The 23,134-nt window shown below is 37.3% G+C and overlaps 1 pseudogene; it reads left to right on the top strand.

The window, feature by feature from the left end:
- The first annotated feature begins 21,244 nt into the window (after positions 1 to 21,244).
- LOC149185626 (cysteine-rich receptor-like protein kinase 43) lies at positions 21,245 to 22,588 on the top strand (annotated as a pseudogene).
- The last annotated feature ends 546 nt before the right edge of the window (positions 22,589 to 23,134 follow it).

Here is a 23,134-nt window from a genome sequence, read left to right as displayed (position 1 = left end):
TTGCAAATTAGGATTCTCGGCTTAGACCAGCAGAAAAGGCAACAACGGTCACAGAAACAACAAAAAAAAGTGTTATTGAAAACATCAATGAACATTTACACAACGCAAACCTGGTGGCAGAGTCTATACTAGGTTTCTTTCGAATGTCAAACAACTTGAACAACAGTGAAGGCAGGCAATAGGATAAAAAGAGGAAGCAATTAGGAAAATGACCAAGTTAAACTGGGAAGCATATTGGAAATATTTAGTTAAACCTTACAGCCAGTGGATGACCCTGCGATGCCTAACCTCTTCCATGCAGAAAATGGTGCCAGCACTAACTGATGCTTTGTTCACTAGGCAGTTGAAATCTGCGATCAGTCGACCGACACAGTTCAAACTAATGACGGACATCTGCAATCTCAAAAATCAAACGCAAAGGAGTTAGTCACCATGTTTTATTTCTATTTTTGTTTTGTTTTGCATAATTTGAGGAAGGTTGTTTAAACCTCCTCAACTATTTTTGTAATAATCTATTATTAGGATTTATAGTTTAGTATTTAAACTCCTCTCGTGCATTTAGAGAGAGGTCTATAAATTTTATCAGAAACAATCTTCAAAACATGCACTTTTGTCCCTTTGAGGAGGTTCTGGTGAAATAAATGAAACATGATTTATTTTCATCTTATCTGGCATAGTCTACTGAAATTTCACTATTGTACTCTTAGATGGTGTTAGATTGATTGGAAGTAGGTCGATATTGCTGAAACATATGAGCAGAACTTATTACCAATGGTACTTTTATCTTGTGATTTTGTTTTATTTATGTATTACGCAAAAACTTTTCTTCAAATTGTTTACGTATGAAAGTTTAAAGCTTGGTTAGCATTATTGCACTTTTGTATGGTGATGGCCTAAATTTTATGCTAAATCTATAGATAATTTCTTTTGCGATATATCTTTCACTTCTTACTGCAGTTGAATGATATTTATTACCAATTTCTTTAGGACATTATTGTAGATCACATGTTTCAATTTTATTCCCGAGTATAGTCATAGCTAGATAGTGTTTAAATTAGGATATATGCATGTGATTATTAGTTTAAATTAGATTACTTTTGGCTTAAACATTCCTCCGAACTATCATATATCACTCCATTAGCACTATCATAATTTATATTGGGAAACTGGTCCCATTACCCCTAATCAAAGCCACTACACCAAACGGAAAAGGAGCTGCCAACCAAGGTACAGATCGGGTGGTTTTCCCCCAATGTTGTAAGCAACGATTTTAGAGGCTTCAACATTTTTGGCACTAGAAGGAGGGCCTAACTGTCAATGGCAAGTAAATCCAAATTAATAGGCCATTCTAAGAGTAAAAATCCCTCACCATCACCTCAAATTTCTCAATCACATTCCAAATCTCCTAATCTTAAGCGAGAAGTTGAAAAAATGACTACAGAGCCCATTGCTAAAATCCCAAAGAAGCCAAATCATTCTTCTTCAATTGAAGCCCCTGAAGTCCAATCTTTGTTTCATAAATTACAGGGGATTTCGATATCTCAAGAATAATCTGAGTTATCCCAAGATAGTGTTACCTCTTAGTTTACTCCATCTCAACGATTAAGTAGAGCACAGAGTGAAAAGCTTGGAACCCCACCATTCAAATTCCCTCTTCCAAGATGTAAGAAAGCTAAGAAGACACCATCTGAATCTCCTAGCGAGGTTCTTTCATTAACACAATTATCATCTTCGTTCATTCCATCCATATCATCACAAGACCAATCATCCACCTCACAACTCCAGATTGTGATTCACACAGGTACTGGACTTCGTCTTCCTCTGCCCAATCACCTTCAACCACTGCGACATCTTCCTCTTCTTGGATACCAACAATGAATCAACCTCCTCAAAGGCCATGGAAAAATCCAAGAGCTGTTAGGATGGTTGCACCTTTACATCCATTGCTAGCCCATCTGGAGAAATGGTTACCAAAGTTCAATCCTGATAGTGGCCTACTGGCTGAGGAACACATAAACAAGTTTATGTTGTCCATTAACTTGAATGAAATAGTATAAGAAGATGAATTTGTAAGATTATTTCCATATACTTTGCAAGGAGCAGCAGGATCATGGTACTTCTCATTACCATCAGGTTCTATTAACAATTGGGATGATTTTCAAGAGCAGTTCTTAACTAAATTTGGAGATGATAGATCCACGACTACCCTAATCAATGATCTCTCCAATTTGAAAGACAAACCTAAAGAACCAATAAAAGACTTCAACTCTCACTTCAATAAATTATTGAATAAAATACCAGTGGCATCTAAGCCCAATGATGAGGTCCAAAATGAGTGGTATGTTTATGCTCTCCCTTCAAACACATCTATTTTTGTCGATAGAGATGCCAAACCAACCTTGGTAGAAAAGATGAAAGAGGCAAAAACTGTAGAAAAATGCATTATAGTTGTAGATAAAAAAAATGCATTAGAAGAACAAAAATACAAGAAAGTTAATTTTAGGGATGAATCCAAGAAGAAACCACCAAAATATCCTTTCGATCTTGAAGGTTTGCAGAAAGTTCTCAAAACCATGTCTAATGAAATTGTTGATATTAAAAAACAGGTAGCAGAGACTTCCTTTAAGAAATATTTTAGACCATTTAAAAGGAATTCCCCTACTGATCCTAAACCTCCAAATTCTATATCAAATGATGATTTAGATGGAGAGGAAGATGAAGTTTCAACAAATTAAGAACAAACAGATGATGAAGAAGTGGTAGAGTTACAAGGAATGTGGGATTTTATACTTCCCAACAAAGAAACACAAGAAGCACTGCTTATTGCCACCCGAAGTAAAAACCCTATTGATTTGCCACAAAAACATCTAAAGTAGAAGGCTTCAACGCCACCTCCCAAGGACAAAACAACAGTTAAGAAATCTTCACCAAAATCCACTCAAACTACTCCTCCTTAATTTAATTCTTCATTTTCAATTAAAACCTTGATAGTATCTGATGGAATGGAATATAATATTGTTAATGATATGAAAAAGACTAGGGAAAACATTACCTTTCATGAGCTTAGCAAGTTGAAACATCAATAGAAGCTACTCCTTAAGCAGCTCAAAGCAGTACCTACTGTCGTGATCTCACAAGATGCCCAAGAAATGGGAAGACCCCCTAGCTCCTCTTTAAACAAAATTAATCCAACTGACATAGCCCTGATTAGAGGAAGATCTAAATCCCATACTCCTCCATTTCTCCTTACTTTTTAAATTTTTAATAGAAACTTACACAACTATTTAGTTGATTTAGGAGCTTCATATAACATTTTACCTAGAACAGTTTGTGTAAAGTTGAATGTTTAGCCCCAAAAATATGTTGTATGCATAGTACAGTTAGATTGGTCTCAAGTCAAAGTTGTTGGGGAACTTAATCAAGTAACCATCAGACTCTTGCCAAACCCCAAAGTTTGTCAAGTCATTGACATTCTAGTAGCTGATATTCCCGAGTTCTATGGCTTAATCCTAGCAGAGACTAGTTAGGAAAGCTTCATGGCTATTTTTCGACTGATTGGTCTCACATGTGGCTTCCCTATAATGGCAAGCCAAATCAAATAAGGGTTGATCGTGAAAAACATCAAAAGTACATAGTCACAGAGCTAGAAGGAGAAAATGAACTAGTTGTGTATAACAACAATATCATCGGAAACTATTCAGTAGAATCATTTCTAGGAAATTTTGATGCTTAGGCTTCACCTTTCTTGGAAAACTTTGTTGTATCTCAAGTTGAAAACTTTTCCCAAACAGATGCTTCTAAGCGTGTAAATTTTGTAGATAAACCTGTAATTAGCTCTTTATTTTGGAAATTAGTTTTTGATGGATCTAAGTCCAATGATGGAGCAGGAGCAGGATGCATATTAGTTAGCTCATAAGGGGAAAAGACTATGTTAGCATGCAGACTTGAATTTTATTGCACAAACAACACTACTGAATATGAAGCATTAGTTCAAGGTTTGTATAAATCCATTGGCCTTGATATCAAACACCTCCAAGTGTATGGATATTCAGAAATTGTGATAAAGAAGGTAAGAAATAATATACACTGTTTGTTTGGACATTTGAAACACTATAAGTCATTAGTCCAAGACCTGACTTCCCACTTTACAGCGTTTAATATTTCCCCTATTCCAAGACTCCAAAAAGCAAGTGCAGATCTCTTAGCTAATGTGGCTTCCAATCTTATTCCACCAGAAGATTATAGTCTTGATCGCTTTTCTATTGAATTTATTTTTAGGTCTTCTATTCCCGATAATATCACCAACTGGAGAGTCTTTAATAACGGTATGGATATCATAAGCTTTTTGACATTAGAAGGCTCTTACGATGACCAAATAGTTGACGAAGACCAGCATGACAACCAACTTAAGCAAGAAAGAACCCATAATGCTATACCAAAGTCTATGGTTAAGTTGGAAGATTTATATGACCTCAAGGACATATTCAAACAACTCACCAATTCAAAACTTCAGAGTTCAACTATGAGATTTGAATTTATTAACCTTGGAACTGACCTGAAACCTCAAAATATTAATCTAGGCCTCAGGCTTACATTAGATGAGAAATCATACTTTATACATTTGTTGAAGAAATATAAGAATGTCTTCACATGGAACTATGAAGATCTTAAAATGTATGACAATTTTATTATTCGACATACTATCCCCATGACGTTTGATGAAAAACCTATTCAACAGAAATTAAAAAAAATCCATCCTGATTTAGAAAATCAGATTAAATCTGAATTGAACAAACTGTTGAAAGCTAATATTAATTTCCCTGTCAGACATTCCTGGTGGGTCTCCAATCTTTTGCTAGTTAGAAAAAAGAACGATGATATTCGGATATGTATAGACTTTCGTAATCTAAACAACGCATGTCAAAAGGACAACTTTCCATTGCCTCCTATGGAACAGATATTGCAATCAGTTGCAGGATCAGAACTAATGTCTTTCCTGGATGGATTCTCAGGTTATAATAAGATCCTAGTACATTCAGATGACTAGCTGAAAACTACCTCCAGGACAAAATGGGGCACTTATGCTTATCAAAATATGCCATTTGGACTAATTAATGCTGGTGCTACTTTCCAAAGATCCATGGACATAGCCTTCAAAGTTTTAGTAAACAAATCAGTAGTAATCTACTCAGATGATATAACTGTATATTCCAAAAAGTGCAGTAATCATCTGAGATATTTAAAACAAATCTTTGAGCGTTGTCAAAAGTATGGAATTTCTCTTAATCCTAAGAAATCTTTCTTCACATTAAGTGAAGGAAAACTCCTTAAATTCATTGTATCCAAAGTAGGGATTCACATTGACCCTGATAGAATAAGATAAATCACTGAAATTCCTTTACCTTATAACAAAAAATTGATGCAATCTTTCCTAGATCAAATAAATTTTGTTAAAAGATTTGTCCCTGACTTCTCACGAATTGTTTTACCTCTTCAATCTATGATAAAGAAAAATTCTCTTTTTAAATGGGGACACACAAAACACGAAGCTTTTGATTTGATTAAACAAGCAATCATTAATGCTCCCTCTTTAGCAACTCCGAATTTTTCAAATCATTTCATTCTATATACTTTCACTTCCAAGAAATCGTATGCAGCCATATTGACACAAGTCAATGAAGAAAAAGCTGAAGCCCCAATCTCTTTCTTTAGCTCCAATTTGCAGGGGGCTAAATTGAATTACTCAGATGTTGAAAAACAAGCTTTTGTTGTTTTCAAATCAATAAAACACTTCAGAACTTTTCTCCTCAAAACCCACACCAAAGTAATAGTGCCATTCTCAGCAGTGAGAAATTTGTTGATACAAAGGGATGTAGGGGAGAAGAGAGCAAATTGGGTGACAACTTTGCAAGAATATGACATTGAAATTAGAGCAGTAAAAATTGTAAAAGGTCAAGGTTTTTGCAGGATGTTAGCAGGAGCGTCTAATTTATCAACACTACAAGACTCAGGTGATGATGTACAAGTCTATGAGGTAAGCCTTAATGACACTGAGTCAAGTTATGCTGATATCATATTTTACTTAAGAAATGGATATGCCCCAACACAATTAAATTATAAGAAGAGAAGGGCCTTGAGGCTAAAATCTAGACAATATCAAATCGTCAATGATGTGTTGTTTAGAATAAATTATGATTATGTTTTACTTAGATGTATTGAAAAATATGAGGTAGAAAAGGTGTTGAATGAACTCCATGATGGATCAGTTGGTGGACATTTTGGAGGAGATACCACAGCACATAAAATCCTGCATGCTGGCTATTACTGGCCAACATTATTCAAGGATACACATATCAAATCGTCAATGATGTGTTGTTTAGAATAAATTATGATTATGTTTTACTTAGATGTCTTGAAAAATATGAGGTAGAAAAGGTGTTGCAGGAACTCCATGATGGACTAGTTGGTGGAAATTTTGGAGGAGATACCACTGCACATAAAATCCTACATGCTGGCTATTACTGGCCAACATTATTCAAGGATACACATAGTTATGTAAGGAGATGTAAAGTTTGTCAGACAGTTGTTGGGAGATAGAGAAAACCCACATTACCATTACAACCAGTCAATATTGAACAACCATTTGAGAAATGGGGATTGGACATAATAGGTGAGATTGTTCCTCATTCTTCTAAGCAGCATAGATATATCCTTATAGCAACTGATTACTTCACAAAATGGGTGGAATCCATTCCACTCAAGGTAGCCAATTCTGAAAACATCATTGAATTCATTGATCAATTTATCATTACTAGATTTGGCCTGCCATCTTCCCTGATGTTTGATAATGCATCTTATTTTTTAGGCAATGCTATGAATTTTTTTTCTCTTGAAATAGGTTTTAAGCTTAAGTACTCTTCTAACTATTATCCACGGGGAAAAGCTAAATCTACAAACAAAAATCTCATAAGGATTATTAAACGAATTGTTGACCAAATTCAGAAGAACTGGCATAAGTCTTTAATATTTTCTCTATGGACAGATCGAATAACTCAGAAGGCCTCCATTGGCACTTCCCCTTTTAATTTGGTCTATGGGAAAGAAGTTTTCCTACCTACAAATGTAGTTATTCTCTCTTTAGCCCTAGTTCAGTTTACTGAAGAAACTCCTTCCTCTTCTATGCAAGTTAGACAGTTACAAATCCTTAAGCTTGAAGAGGAAAGGGAAAATCCCAGAATCACACACGCACATCATCAACAGTTAGTCAAAGCTTCCTTTGATTCAAATTCTGTAAGTTCAAAATGTCTTCAACTTGGAGACCTAGTATTGAAATGGGATAAATCTCCTAACCAATCAAATTAGTTTACAAAATGAATGTGAAGTTACTTAGGCTCCCGGGGAGAGGCTATGATTGAGAGGCTCTGCAACTTGATCTACGGTTAGGGTTTTGACTTTGGGCACCATGGCGGGATGCACAGGGAGAGTGCTGCTCCCTCCTACAGTCAAGTAGTTATGGATATAACCAAGGATGCGGGAAAGCAGCATTTCAAGAAACCTCTGGAGAAGGCAACAGTGGCAAGTAACACAGACATATTGGGTGGAAAAATACCTCATGAACAGGAAGGGGATGAACATGAAGCTAGTAAGGAAAAGGAGAAAGGGGTTAGCAGTCAAAAACCTACTTCTATAAGGACAACTAGGGTCTACAAAACTAAGTCAAACATCATTCCTCGGGTCATCTTGAGTGACCGATTGCTACAAGCACATAGGGATCATATGACGAAATATGCGGTCATATGAAAATTCATGGGGATATGGCCGAAGGAGAGGGCACTGCATGTATGGATAAGGAGCCACTGTAAACCAAAGGGGGAAATACACCTTCATCTAGGATCCAAGGGCTTCTTCATAGTAGTATTCACAAGCCTAGAGGATAAAGTCAAAGTGTTCGAAGGAGGACCATATTTCTATGCTGCTGTAGGCCTCTACATGCGGCCATGGATGATGAAATTTATTCCGGAACACGAGACATTTACATTGGTACCGGTATGGATCAGACTATACTCCCTTCCTCTGGATTATTGGCTACCGGAATCTCTGAAAACAATAGGTAAAAAACTGGGGCATTTTCTAAATATCTCATATGCAACTCTGAAAGGAAAATAAATCTCCTTCGCCCAGATATGTGTGCAAATGGACTTATCTGGAGCACTTCTGGATGCAATAATTTTAGAAGTATATGATGAAGAGTGGGTGTAGGCACTATGAGCACATCCCATTTAGGTGCTTCAAATTCCATGAGCATGGGCATCTATATAGAGACTTCCCAACAAACAACATGGAGAGAAATGTGAAAACCACTATGGATAAAAATCCTGAGGGTTTTACCAAGGTTGGGGGCAAAGGGAAAGGTGGAAAGAGGTTGCAAAAGAAGATCAATGAGGAAAGACAACCAAGCCACAATAGCTTTAAGATCCTAGAAGAAGAAGAAGGAAACAAAGAAACAAACCAGGAAATGGGGAACATTATCATTGAGAAGGAAAGGGATGACAACATGGAAGATATGATAGAAAACACTATGGAGATAAATAGGGACCTTGAGATGACTCCAAGTGAGGCGGGAACGGAGGACCATGAACTACAGGAGATGCTAGATAGGGAAAATCTTGATCTAGATAAATTTTTGGAACAAGGGACGACCAAAGGAGTGGACTCCCTGCCAAAACAGGAATATGACAGGGTTCAACAACTCTTCCTATGGAGATCACAATCGAAGGGAACTGGAGTAAAAAAAAATCATGAAAGACAAGAACATAGAGGGGTCAAAATGATGAAGGAGACACATGCACAATCTCCAAATAACTCAGGTAGGAAAAGAGGAAGAAAAAGACAAAAGGAGTTATTGAATGAATGTGGGAAACTATTGATTAACTCAGGTAAGATGAAAGAGCTCACCAGTTACTCCTTTACAAACCTTTTTTAAAGAAGCTCACAACTTGGAATATTAGGGGCATAGGAAATAGAAGGAAACAAAGAAATATCAGTAATAGAATAAAAGAAGAAAAACTAAATATGGTTTTTATTCAGGAGACAAAATGTTCGATGGATAAGACTAGAGAAATTCATAATAAATGGCTAATCAAGTATGAGTATCTAGAGGTTAAAGAAAAAAACTCAGCGGGGAAGATTCTCACGCTGTGGGATCCACAAAAATTTGGAATCCTGGATGTTGAGGCATCTAGGAACTATCTTTCTTTGGTATGTCAACCTTTAGGTGATAAGGAGATATACATGATCACAAATTTCTATGGACCTCAAAAGCAAGAAGACAAACTCAAGATTATCACCTCCCTTGAGGAACTAAGAGCAAGACACCCTAATATGCCCTGGATCATTGCATGAGATTTAAATATGATAAGATATCTTACAGAGAAAAAATTCGGTATCAGACAGCTAGGTAGAGACTCCATGGCCTTCTAGAACTTCATAATGAACATGGGGTTAGTGGACACTAAAACAATAAATGGGACCTTCACCTGCAACAACAAGAGAGGAGGGGATTCACAAGTCACCTCTAAAATAGATGATTTATTATCTCAGAGGACATCTTTCTCTTAGGCCCTCCCATGACAACTTCTATTCTTCCCTTTGGAGGTTCAGATCATTGGTCTGTACAGCTGGAAGCCACTTTTATGGGTACCCCAAGAAACATACCTTTAGGTTTGAGAATGCCTGGCTCTCTCACCTGAATTCACCAGTAATATTGACAAATGGTGGAGAGAGGATCTAAACATTCAAGGCACTAGAATGTTCCTGCTCCAACAGAAACTTAAACATATCAAATCCAAGCTTAAAGGTTGGAACAAAAAGGAATTTGGAAATATCTTCAAAGCCAAAAGAGAAGTTGAGCAGAAACTCCAGGAGATCAATCAGATCAACATCATAGAGGGCATTACCAAGGAGCAGAAAAAGCTAGCTGATTCTTTGTAGGAAGAATGGGAAGATCAGTGCTTGCAAGAGGAGATTTTTTGGAGACAGAAGTCAAGGATATAGTGGATTAGAGAGGGAGAGAGAAACACGAAGTTCTTTCATAAATCCACCATGGATCACAAGGCACACAACAAAATCACAAAGCTCAAATATTCTCAAGGGAGAGAAATCGTCTCTCACAAAGGCATGGAATATCTCTTTGTACAACATTTCCTTAGTATTGCAGAGGAGCCTCTGGAGGATAGATCCAGGTTCATCAACAATTTCACTCAGTATATCTCTCAACTGGTTACTAGAGAAGACAACCACAATCTTAACAGGCCAGTGTCGGAAGAGGAGGTCAGTGAAGTGATCAATGAAATGCAAAATGTAAAATCTCCAGACCCGGATGGGTTCAATGTAGACTTCTTCAAAGCATGTTGGAAAAAAGTCAAATAGGATATCCTTGAGGTGGTGGAAGACTCAAGAAGATCCAAAAAGGTTCTGAAGGCTTTTAATGCTTCCTTCATAGCTTTGATCCCAAAACAGGAAAAAGCCATGACTCCGGATGGCTTCAGACCCATAATGTAATGTGGTGTATAAAATTATTTCCAAGGTGATCGCCAATAGACTCAAGCCCCATTTACCAACTCTCATCTCAAAGGAGCAAACAGGCTATGTGGAAGGAAAACAAATCCTCAGTAACATCATCCAAGCTCATTAGGTGGTACACTCTTTGAAAAGCAACAAGCAAGTTGGTATGATCATTCAAATGGACCTAGCGAAAGCTTACGAAAAGCTAAGTTGGTCTTATATAAGGGAAGTTCTAAGAGCGTATGGCTTTGACCAAAATTGGATAAGATGGGTTATTGCACTAGTTACCATGACTAGTTTCTCCATCCTGCTTAGTGGCACTCCTTCAAGACTCTTCACACCCTCCATAGGTCTCAGATAAGGGGATCCTCTCTCACCCTTCCTCTTTGTTCTCATGATGGAAGGGCTAGGCAGAGTGATTAAAATGGCAAATGTTGAAGGAAGAATCCAAGGCATCAAACTCACCTTGGATGGAGCAAAAAACACTCATCAACAATTTGTGGATGACACAATGCTGCAGGGCATACCCACAGTCAGGGAAGCCAAAATGATCAAACATATTTGAATGAATTTGCTATGGCTGCTGGAACAGAGGTAAGCCTCAACAAATCAAAAGTTTTTTTTCTTTAACACAGACATTGCTATTCAAAGAAACATCACCAGAATTCTTGGGTTTCAAAGGGACCAGCTACCTTCCAAGTATTTGGGCATACCTCTCACAGATAAACCTCTCAGCAAGGAAGTGTGGGAGCCAATAATAAATAAACTTTAGGACAAGATCAAAAAATGGACATGTAGGTATTTAAATTTGGCGGGGCACCTTATGCTCACATAGGCTGTCCTGCAGGCCATTCCCATGTTCATGTTCTCAACTCTTCCTGCTCCTAAAGGAATTAAGCAACAAATCAGGAGCATACAAAGGGACTTTCTATGCGTAGAGGAGAAGAGAAAAAGAAACGGGATTTAGTAGCATGGGACAATATATGCAAACCCAAGAGCCATGGTGGCTTGGGGCTTCATGATCTTGAAACCATCAACAGAGTTTCAAGAGCTAAAATCTGGTGGAGGTGGATCAAGGAATCAACAACTCCCTGGGCTAAGCTTTGGAAACAAAAATATGCCAAGAATTGGTAGGAGAAGGATCACATTAGAATGTCAGGGCATATTAAGGGCTCCCACATTTGGAACCTTGCCTAGGAAAATAAAAGTATTGTTCAACAACATAGTTTCTAGGAGATTTGAGCTGGGAATCTAGCATGATTTTGGGAGGAAAATTGGCAACAGGAACCCAACTTGTATAAGGATGAATTAGCAACTCTCAAGAATGACACAGACAAAAAAGGCCTTCTTATGGTAAAATACTTCTAGGACCAGGAAAGGAACAATGAAAAATGGAGAAGTTGGAAGGATCTAGGCCACAATGAAGAGAGTCCTCTGAAGGCCCAGGCATACACTCTTACCTAGGATCTAGAGCATAGGAGGATTTTGGTATCCTCCTTGCCTGACCAACTAAGATGGGGAAGAACACCGAAGGAAAATTTAACCTAAAAGAAGCTAAATAGGTAGTAACATGATTTAACTATCTAAACCCTGATCAAGTTTGAAAGAATCTATGGCAGAGCCCCAAATGGATGAAAATAAAGTTATTTATTTGGCTAGTTCATCAAAGGAAAATTTTAACTTGGGAGAATCTCTTGAAAAAAGGCTTCACTGGACCATCCAATTGTTACCTTTGTGGCTCACAAGAGGTGACGATGGATCACCTTCTCAACCTATGCCCTTTCACCTCCAGCGTGTGGGCTTGGGTGGCCTCAATATTTAGGCACACTGATAGGGACAAACTCAGCATCTCCAGCACTTTGAAGAATTGGAGGAAAAAATTCTCAGGGAATGAAATCATTAATAAAGCCTAGAATCTGGTTCTAGGCTTTGTCATCTGGAATGTTTGGAAAGAACAAAGCAAGCAAGCCCCAACACATAATTGACCAAATTTTAAGGCAGCTCAAAGACACAGTCAGAAGCTTGTTGAGGACACTTCCTAAGGACCCTCCTCTGCCCCAAGATGCGAGTATTCTACTACATTTGGGTCTCCAGTCTATAAGCCCATAGGGCATAATCAAGGGTGTGAGCCAAACAAATGCAGATATAAATATTTGGAAGCCTCCTCCACATGGTTTCTTAAAGGTCAATATAGACAGAGCATCTAAGGGCAACCCAGGGTTAGCTGGTTTTGGGGGTGTTATAAGAGATGAACAGGGTCAAATAAAGGAGATCTTTCATGGCCACTTGGGGAAGGCCACTAATAACATGGCGGAACTGATCCAGGTGGATGTTGGTGGCCACCCACCAACCCATTTGGACCCCCACAACTGTCTCTTTCAGTCTTTTCAGTTTCCTTAATTGTAGCACAACTTACTATTTTTAGCAGTTTTTCGGGTCCTGAACTTCCGGAGCCGTTTTGAGGCCCTAAACGACGTTTTTTTGGGAATCTGGGGGCAACATGGGCCTATAGACCAATGTTGCCCTTCCCAAAGTGGTAGTGCTCGGATAGATCTTTCTAACGAGCTATTGTACGCGTCAAACGGAGATCGTATGCCAAAGTTACGACCCCGGGAAATTGATGTACCAATTTACCCAAACGGGGCCCACAATTTGGCGTTTCATCTTCTAGGGTTAGGTTTCAGGATGTGAAGGGTTTTCCATTGTTTCTCAACAATAAATAGGCCTTCGAGCCTCATTGTAACACAGTTCGGAACAGTTCAGAGGCATGTAGCCGCACATCTCTTCTCAGAGATAAGCTACCATCGCCCTAGCTGGGTTATTTCTATTTGTAAGCATATTTCAGTATTTTACAGTAATGAAATGAAGCATTATTTCCGCTGCATCTCTGTTTTTATGGTTATCGCATCTCTGTATTTATGGTTATCTCTGTAATCTATTGCGTTCCTGTCTAAATCCGGATCAGGAACTCATGGCCCTAAAGCAATGCCTGGAAATATTGGTGGATTCAAATTCACACAATGTCATCATTGAAGTATATTCGGAATTGATTATTAGCGTGGCCAAGAAAATATGCAATGGTAAATTGCCAAATAAAGTGTCGAAACACTGGAGGCTATTGCAAGTCTTTCACCATATCTACACCCACTTGCAAACCTTAAAAACTGTAAGCTTTGTCCATGTGAAAAGAAAAGCTAACATGTTAGCTGATCATTTGGTGAATGAAGGAGTGATTAATAAGGAAAGGGACACTCGGCATGTTTGGGAGTTGTTACCCCTAGGCAAACTATTAGAGGACTGTCTCTATCAAGCTGCCAAAGATAGGGATCAATGGATTGACAGGATGGATCGAAGAGGATCAGGAGACAGGCGGGAGGATAGGGAAGCCTAAATTGTTTGCCTGTTGTTTGGTAGTAGTCCGAAGATTGTATTTGCTTTAGTATTCCATTGGATTTGAGTGTAAGGTTGAGATCATCGAATGAATACCAAGGATGCAGTGGCGTGAGGATCAATTCTGGAAGTGTTGCAGGTTTGATCGACCATCGATCACTGTATGGATCGATGGCAATACATGGATTAATGAAATATTGTTATATATAAGTTCCTATGTGTCAAACGGAGTATGATAGAGAAACTGGGGTTTAAGCGTAAATCCATCGATAAGAAGAAGATCAACAGTGTAGGGAGGAAGGAATGAGAACCGTCCGATGGGATAGATCGACTGTCATCGCTTGGCGGAGAGCACGTAAGTTAATTCACGAGGGGATTAGTTTCTCAAACCATAAGTGGTATTTCGGGTAGGGTATAACCGATATTTCGAGGAAGGCCTCCGATTCCACTCTTCAAGCGACATGTAGCAGCGAGGAGGAGAGAGGAAACCACTTTTCGGGCAGGTAATCCTTGTGCTACTTGTCCACCCAAAATCAGCGTGGACTGTTGGATCCACGAAGTGTAGATCAATAGTGGAGGTTTGGTCGTGCAAGTTGTTGATTGGCGATCAGAGGAAGGAAGAGGAGTTTGAATTTTGATTCGGTGATATGCGATTTAGCGATTTGCTGATAGCCATTAGATCATTGAAAGAGATGGATGACAGAGTTCAGGCTAATCAGAGATCGGTGTTCGGAGAGCGCAGTGGGATGGCGTTGAACCGGAAGTGCAGACCTGCCATTTTTTATGGTCGCGGGTGTAATATATTTGAAGTCCGACCTTAAGGGTTGCGGGTCAGGTTTTTGTGTATTTCCTGTGTAATACATATTTTCCGATAGAGTTAATGGTTTCGAGTTTTAAAGGTTTAAAGCCAATAACGCTTCTGATAGGTTATGTGGACCATTTTTTGGTAAATGAAAGGGATTTTGGTTTACCCTGTAACATATGTAATGTTCTAGTTCATTTAATAGAAGGCTCCATTCTTACTTGACCAAAAAAAAGAAATGGGATAAATCCCACGAGGAAAAAGGTAAGCATACCAAGTTCCAACAAATGTGGCTTGGCCCGTTTCGTATTGTGGAACAAATAGGCCCATCAACATTTTTATTGCAGGATTTATCAGGCAAGAGAGAATCTCTACCTGTTAATGGGCAAATATTATTAAATATTTTCCATAGAAGATGATCTCTTCTATTTACTGTATATTATTCCCTTTATTTTATTTTTCTAGAAAGAATAATGCAAGTTGAAAAGCATTTTCTTTTATCTTTACAAATAATAGTCTCTTTTTATTTTTGACTTTTCGCTTGTATAAGTAAAGATTATTATGAAAGTGAATTTCACACATAAAATATAGGGTTAAGTTCAGTTGCTCTAAAATTGCTTGTTCTCTGCCAAAATTATTTGATCTTTGATGAAAACTTAACTTTGGAAAGGAACCTTGACTCTTCATCAGTCAGGAAAAGTATTAATAACAAAGCAAAGTCTCTCTACAAAAAAGCATCTTTAAACTCTACAATTATCATACAGAAGCTCTTAAGGAGCCAATGATTCCCCACATCTATTCAATTTACATTTTTTAGAGTGTAATTCTAAAATATACTTAAAACTTAAGGGATAAGATGTCTCATCAAGAGCCATCTTGTTCGATTAAGTTATAATCAAGTGAATGGCATTGTTAATTTTGGTCACCAAACCAAGACATTGTCCTTTAAGGGATAAAAAATGAAATTTTGAAGAAAAAGAATTATTTCAGAAAATAAAAGGCAGTGAGTATACAACTAGCATTTGCACCACATGTTGCAAAGGAAACGCCATAAGGCAATGATATAAAAAACAACAACATAGAAGAAAGAAGTCAAAATTTTATGCAAATGACATAAGAAACAACAACATAGAAGAAAGAAGTCAAATTTTTATGCAATTTATTTTCTTTACTGGTGTTTATTTTTTATCATCAACAAATGGCTAGATCATCTATTCATATTACCAAGAACCTTCGCGTTTGAGGGCGTTGCCACAATGCCACAAAGCTCATTCTGATGATCACCGGGAAGCAAATTGTTGTGAGAGATGCAAATTGTTTCCATTGTTTCTCGAATGGACTTTGTTCTTGCACTGATTATTGTAATGCTAATTGCAAATCGTCTCATAAAAAATAGTTTGACTGCAAGCATAAGCAATTACTTGCCTTTTGTGACAAGCATATGTTTGATAGAGAAAAATGGAAAAATGCAAAAGCAGAGGGGATTAGTAAAATATTTGATGTCTAATCTAGGGTGCATACATAGAATCGGTGTAATCTAGGGTGCATACATAGCAAAAACATACCTGGATAGTTAGTGACATTTTCATAAGACAGATTGAATTTCTACCTGATTCATTTCTTCATATCGGCCATAATTTTACAAAAAATGTCGAATAGGGGTTACATTGAGTATAGTATTGTTAGAAATTTGCATAATGCAGTGTTGTTGGGTGGTATGCCAATGGTGACACGTCATGTGATCATATTTCATTGATATAGATGGTATTTCGAGCATAATTATTTAAGGTTACGTGTGGAAGATTTCAAGAGAAGATATGCATGGCAGGTTCTAACTGCCCTAACATAATTCACCCAAAAGATAAAAAATTTATCTGACAAATTGAATTATCTTGGACAATGTGATTGTTACATGAGAAGGCGTGCATTGGGCTTAAGATTGTAAAATATCTCATAACCTTTTCCAATATACTATAAATCAAGGCCAAGGAACACTAATGTAGGGAATGATAAAGATGTGTAGAAGCTAGGACATTCATAACATAGTAAGAAGAGAATTCCCTATGGGGTCCTCTAGGTCAAACCCATTTCTAATTACATGGCCATGCACCTCGTTTCCTTGCTGCGGAGATTCTAGGCCAACACACGCACCAAGTACACTGGAAAAGGTAACATGATCCGCCTCTATAGCTGTCCATTTCATCCAGCCATAAAGCCTTAATGCCTCCTGACAATACCCATTTTTAGTATATCCAAAAATCATAGTATTCGATGACACCACATCCCGTTCAGGAATTTTGTCAAACACTGTCCATGCATCCGCTACATATCAATATTGACTTGTTCGACTTACTCAGAACTAGTCACTGAAGCTGATCATATAGTGCAAGAACTCCAGCCCTTACTACTCTTAACATAATATTAGCTGTTACTCCTTTGAAGAGGGCATGGATGCCCTCTTGGCGCACAATCTGTTGAAAAGCATGGACGGTGTTGCTATAACTTGTTTCTAGAAAAAGAGCTTGACATAAAATTTTATGTGAGATCCATCATAGTTGCTAGAAGTAACATCACAAGCTCAGAACATGAGCAAGAATGTAGATTTTATCTCATATTTCTTACTTGTATAATGTCTTCAGCATGTTGTTGCGAACTCCCCAAGATGTAATAGCCTTCAAAGTACAAACAACAGAAATAAATCAAATTACAAACCTTGTCATAATCAAATCACATGATGCACAATAAACTTTAGCACAAAAATAGACTAGTGCCCTGCAATTTGTAAGGTTACATTTATTTCATGAGATCAAAGCTTGAACTATCTAATATTTGAAGAGCGAGGGTTACCACAATTAGCAAATGCACAAATTAATTTATTTGACACTTTGATTTCATGTTAGTTACAAACTGCATGCTTTCAGTTTATAAGGTTTATCCTAAGGTCCTTGATGGATGCCAATACTGTCTTCTGACATTGCTTGATGAACATTTGACAAAGGATGAGAACAATGATGTAATTGAAATTCAAAGGTTATGAATAAATAAGGAAGACCTTTATATAAGGGAAATTAACTCAATATGTTCATTTTAAAGATATGCTATCACCAATATTAATATTCATTAGGTTAGGGACAAATACACAATTAGCATTAGGTTTCTAACATCCAAATGGTCTCACCATTGTTTGAATTAAGCACTCCTAGTGATAAAAAGAGTGAAAATATGTTAAAAATTGGATTCTATAAGCCTCTAGAGGGCATTATGTTGTCAAATATTGCCCGAGGTGAGAATTAATCAAGTGTTGGATACCCAAAAAATCAACCATTGGATTTAGTAAACTACAAGTAAATCCTGTTCAAGGTGTAAGATCGAATTTACCATAATGAGCATAGACAAACTAACTAGTGGACAGGTAGTCAAACAAACTATGTGCTTCTAAAGGCATTATGTCGTCAAATATTGCAGATGCCCCAAGGTGAGAATTAAACAGGTGGATGATACTAGAATTTGAATGTGTAACATCAAAGTTCCAAATGGCTAGTTTATAAAGAGAAAATTAGTAAGAAAGGAGCAGGGTAATCTTATATAATTTCATTGGCTTCACATTTGAACATTATGTTGTTCTGAACCATGATACCCTAAATTCATATATTAATTCAATGGATTTCATTAAACAATGCCCTATCCTTGAAGCAAAGTAATAGAAGAGTACTGCCATTTCTGTGGAAACTATATATGTTCTGAACCTTCTTTCTTGATAAGTTGATGTCGGATATATGATCTGATGGCTATTTATTTCTGTGAATGCTGTCACAGTTTGCTTCTGATATTTTTTCCAGTTGATAGACAACTTTCAAGACTTTTGCTGACTGCAAAACACAATTTCATGACCAACACACAACTAAACAAAGCAAAGCAAACTGTGTGAAAGGAAAATAATGATATCATCTAGTAAGTGACCAATTGTACTTGCAAAGTACCTATTGATGGTTCAGCCTAGGATTGAACAACAAGCAACTAGAAAAATTAATCCCATACATGCCCCGTTGCAGGGAAACTAGGGAAACCATGGGCTTTTGTTCAGGAAGTCAAGTAGTCCAAGCGAGGCCCTATCCTGAAACAATGCCCTATCCTTGAAGCAAAGTAATAGAAGAGTATTGCCATTTCTGTGGAAACTGTATATGTTATGAATCTTATTTCTTGATAAGTTAATGTCGGATATATGATCTGTTCGCTATTTATTTCTGTGAATGTTGTCACGGTTTGCTTCTGATATTTTTTCCAGTTGATAGACAACTTTCAAGACTTTTGCTGACTGCAAAACACAATTTCATGAACAACACACAACCAAACAAAGCAAAGCAAACTGTGTGAATGGCAAATAATGCCAAAGGGAAAAGAATAATCTCTGAAATCAGTGAGAATCTATGCCCATGCAACCTACAAGATTTGTACGTGCTTAATATTGGCATAAATTCTACACCAATTGGGCTTCACATAGACCATTTTTCTCAACGCATATTTAGGTAACTCTTACATTTCCGAAATCTTCATTGATGACTCTTCCCTGGCCAGTATTCATTAATATCTAACTTGAAAACCTAGAAAAAACAGTGAATTTTGACCCATCAACTGCAACAAAAAACTAAACCATTCGACATTACCCAATTGTAGTTCTATGTGCTAAAAATGAAATTGCAGCATTAAAACAATTCCAGTTAGTCATGACCATGGACCCTGTGTCTAAAAATATTATAACTATATTGGCAACTAACACAGTAATATCCATGCTTGCAATTACTTACGTGCTTATCTGTATCACTCAGTGTTGGAAGATCAATATGAACTTGAGTGGCATGCATTCTAAACAATGGACCAACAAGAGTTGCACTGTTTTTGACATGACACACTATATCTTGATCCTTAATCTCTGCAACCTGCAATCAGATCAGTTAGCAGATATTTAACACTGGAACACTATCTATATCAAGATAAGATGTGCAAATGTTCCTCTGTTTTCAAAGCCTTAATTTATATTGGAGGAGGGAATGACCAATGTCTTTTTATTTGCATTTTTGTTATACACTAAAAGAACTACTAGTACCTTTTATCCACAATTTCTCTATACAAGGAGCATAGATTTAAATTTCCCAAAAAAAAATAACCTGTTACAATTTTACAAAATGTTAAAAGACACAACAGCATGAATACAGGATATGCCAGCTTCCTTTTAAAAGCTTTGCACATGAAATGGAGCTCGAAACCAGATCTGCATAATCTTATATAATGTGACCATGATCTTGCAACTGATGCATGAACTCCCTGAACTCCCTCTCCTGGGTAACAAATCTGGCTAAAGCAAACTTCCCAGCACTTTTATAGGCATCTATAACTGCCTTGAACGTGAATTCGTTTGGCTGAAAACCCTTCTGTTTCATTTTGTAAAACATTCTCCTAACACCGTCTACCAACCCTAGCTTCCCATAGCTAATTGTCATACTTGCATAAGTAATTGTATCTGGTTCAAGACCTTTGGCTTGCATGATCATGAACATGTTGTAAGCTTCATTAATCCTCCTAGCACTACCAAGTGCATATATAATAGCATTGTAAGAAAACACATCAAAATCCAACCCAGAAGCTCTCAGTTCATCACAAGCTTCCAAAGCTTCAGCATGCATCCCCACTGTAGAAAAGATTGTCAGCTATTCTATTTCATTTCATCGGTTTACTATTCATCACCAATTTTCCTTCTATTACTTCACAGATTAGCTCACACACCTACGGTAATGCCTCTACTTATGCCAATGGAATTACTTTTTCGAGCGATTTGAATAGGTTAATGGGTGATCTAATGAAGAACGCACCTCAAACAAGGTTCAACACTTCTTTCTATGGCAAAAGTCCTAACAGAATATATGGCCTCCTCCAGTGTCAAGGTAACATATCTAGCCAAGACTCTTCAATCTGTTCACAAGAAGCAAACGATAGTGTTATACAACTTTGTGGAAAAGACGTCGACGCTCGAGTATGGTTAGAAAGCTGCTTCCTGCGATACGAGAACTTTAGCCTTTTTTCAAAGCTAGACACCAATGGGACTTATCTGGTTATGGTAATTGAAATTATTACAAGTAATCTATACAATTTCAAGACCACTACTTCAAATCTGTTTTTCAACGTGTCTGATGAGGCCTGCAATTCTGCAAATAAGGGATTCACTCAAGGCTCAGCTACATGTTCTGCCAATGGTACCGTTTACAGTTTAGTTCAATGTTGGAGAGATTTATCCAGAAAGGACTGCAGATCTTGCTTTCAACTACCAACGAATAACCTCCACCGATGTCGTTCTCTGAATGGAGGAGCCCAGGCACTATCGGGAAGCTGCAGGGTTCGATATGAAATGTACCCTTCTTTTAACACTAGTACTGCTGGGAATAGTGCTAGTCCACTTTCATTCTCTAACTCCTCCCGGCCAACCCTTCTGCCCATATGACTCAGGTGACTCAGGCGAATGGAGCTTCACACACCACATCAAGTAACCCCTCATGGCCACATCTAATTTTATGATTTCCTTGCTTTTGGGGATTATAGAAATTGATTGTAACTTCAATGTCTGTAAATAACAGTACAATGCATTACATGATTTGCTCTACAGAAAATTCTCTGGGGATTGTGGCAGGCGTCTTAGTAGCGTTAATGGTCTGTTTGTTTGCCCTGAGGAACAGACTGAAATCTTTCTTTTCACGGAACCCAGTAACATGTCAGCAGAATGAAAGTAGAATCAGCGGAATTTATCTCAGATTTTAAGAATAATTGACCTTATTCTTGTTTATCTTATTCTGAACTTATCTTGATGGCAGATTTTAAGAATAATTTTCAAAATATTCTAAATCTACCATCTAGAAATAAAATTGAATCTATAACCAGGCATCTCTTTAACACAACCCATTCATATTTATGTTATCTAATGAAATTAGATTCTTATTTACCTCTTCTTTTTCTATGTAGAAAAACATGTTATTGATCCCGAATCGACACTAATTGAACATGAGCAAATTATTTTCACCTTAGAAGCACTTACAGAAGCAACGGATAATTTTCATGAAAACATGAAGCTTGGAGAGGGAGGCTTTGGCCCTATATAGAAGGTATTTACCTACCCACTATTGTTTGCAAGTTTAACGCTATCACTTTACATCATCTTCTAGATAGAGGAATAGGAACAGGGATTTTTCCATGGTTTGTTGATGGACTAATTCTTCCAGGGAATAACGAGAGACGGAAAAGAAATAGCAGTGAAGAAGTTTTCTGTAAGGTCTGGACAGGGCAAACGAGAGTTTATGAATGAAGTGAAGCTTGTTACCCATGTTCAACACCGAAATCTGGTAAAGCTGCTCGGATGTTGTGCCGAGGGTCCCGAAAGGTTGCTTGTTTATGAGTATTTGCCAAACAAGAGTCTTGACACCTTCCTGTTTGGTATGTCATTTTGAATTTTGTTTCCTGTATGAGGGAAAGATGATCAATTTTTCATAAATTAATGAGATTGATTATGTAAAAGGTTTTGAAAATTACTATTCTTTGAATACAAATACAGATCCAGAGAAGACGAGACATCTTGATTGGCAAAAACGCTATAACATCATAATGGGAATAGCTCGTGGTCTTCTTTATCTTCATGAGGATTCACAGTTGCGAATAATTCATAGAGACATTAAAGCAAACAACATTTTGCTTGATGAAAGGCTGAATCCTAAAATAGCAGACTTTGGGTTAGCAAGACTCTTTCCTGAAGATGAGACTCACATCCAAACAATGGAGCTTCACTTCATTTAGTTTTAACTAAGTTTGAATCCCTACAGTGCTAATCATTAGTATGGTTCTTATGTATCTAATGGTTTGGAATCTTGAAAATATTTCTCATTAAAATTATTTTATGGATTTTTTTAAAACCAACTCATTGAAATCAAACCAATCCAAGTCAATCTGAGTCTGAGTCAAAACTGAGTTGATAGGTGGCTGAGTCAATGTCCAAGTCTGAGTTTTAAAACTATGATATAGATGAGTTTATTATTGGAGGAAATCCAAAACAATTCATGATGTGGCGTTAGAAGATGCTGACAAGTGAAGATTGCATGAAGGACAATGGTAGGTAGTTTGCAAGTTGTAACTACAATGTTCCTTGTACAGAAGGTTTTCACCTTAAATATTTTGAAGAGTTCAAAGCAAAAAAGCAGCTGCCATCCTACTTCATGTTTCTTCACATTAGTTAGTGATCAACTATTTGAGCCAGCCATAAGCATATAGAGGGTTCTAGATATATATGGAGAGCATCCTATGTTCGGCAAAGAACGAGTGTTAGCATTCAGTACCTTTGAAAGT

This window comes from Pinus tabuliformis, chromosome 3_1 (assembly GCF_031772625.1).
Source record: "Pinus tabuliformis cultivar Carrire ecotype Pingquan chromosome 3_1, CPIR1, whole genome shotgun sequence".
In the NCBI taxonomy this organism is placed as follows: domain Eukaryota; kingdom Viridiplantae; phylum Streptophyta; class Pinopsida; order Pinales; family Pinaceae; genus Pinus; species Pinus tabuliformis.
This window is presented reverse-complemented; position numbering and strand designations above follow the sequence as displayed.